This window comes from Amia ocellicauda, chromosome 6, assembly GCF_036373705.1.
Source record: "Amia ocellicauda isolate fAmiCal2 chromosome 6, fAmiCal2.hap1, whole genome shotgun sequence".
NCBI lineage: Eukaryota > Metazoa > Chordata > Actinopteri > Amiiformes > Amiidae > Amia > Amia ocellicauda.
This window is the reverse complement of record NC_089855.1, coordinates 44,153,719-44,154,480: the sequence shown is the minus strand read 5'-3', so window position 1 is coordinate 44,154,480 and position 762 is coordinate 44,153,719. Positions and strand designations below refer to the sequence as shown.

Here is a 762-nt window from a genome sequence, read left to right as displayed (position 1 = left end):
AGTATGTCACAAAGGTTCCCTAATTCGTTTTACAAATGTTCCCTGTATGATATGAATGTTCCCTAAGCATGTGACGAATAATCCCTATTTTATGTTACAGATGTGCCCTAGCACATCTCTCTCTCTCTCTCGTTCTCTCTCTTTCTCTCTCTCTCTCTCTCTCTCTCTCTCTCTCTCTCTCTATCTTTCTCAATTTAGTTCATTTGTATTGTCAAAGCAATTGGACATGCAAACATACATACATACATACATGCATACAAACAAACATACATACATACATATGGAAAATACACAATTTTATTATAAATCACAATAAGATGTAATAAAATACAGAAAAACAAAATGTAATAAAATGTGATATTTAATACACACAAATATGTATGGCTGGTCCGAAGCGTCTTGGACTCGGGTTCCTCTTCATGACTCGGGTTCCTCTTCATGACGCTTTTGCCTTTTGCTAAAGCTTTCCATGGAGGGGAACGTGGATGAGTTTGTACCATTCTTGGGAGGCTCTGCCTTGTTGGGGCGGAGCTGTGATCCAGGTGAACAGCAGATCGGGCATAGGTGGGTATGTGGGCGGAGGAAGAGGAAGGCCGGTCAAGCAAATAAGCTTGCTAAGGTACGCAGCAGCAGCAAACAGCCCCCCCATCCAGCCAGCCAGGCAGTCTGGCTGGCAGTGACTGAGAGGTTGACAGACGGCAAGCAACGGAATGCACGTGCTCTGTGATGTCATAGCAGTCAGCTCAGAGAGAGGTTCGTGAT

The 762-nt window shown here is 43.7% G+C and overlaps 1 pseudogene; it reads left to right on the top strand.

The window, feature by feature from the left end:
• The first annotated feature begins 420 nt into the window (after positions 1-420).
• On the top strand, positions 421-528 carry LOC136752034 (uncharacterized; annotated as a pseudogene).
• The last annotated feature ends 234 nt before the right edge of the window (positions 529-762 follow it).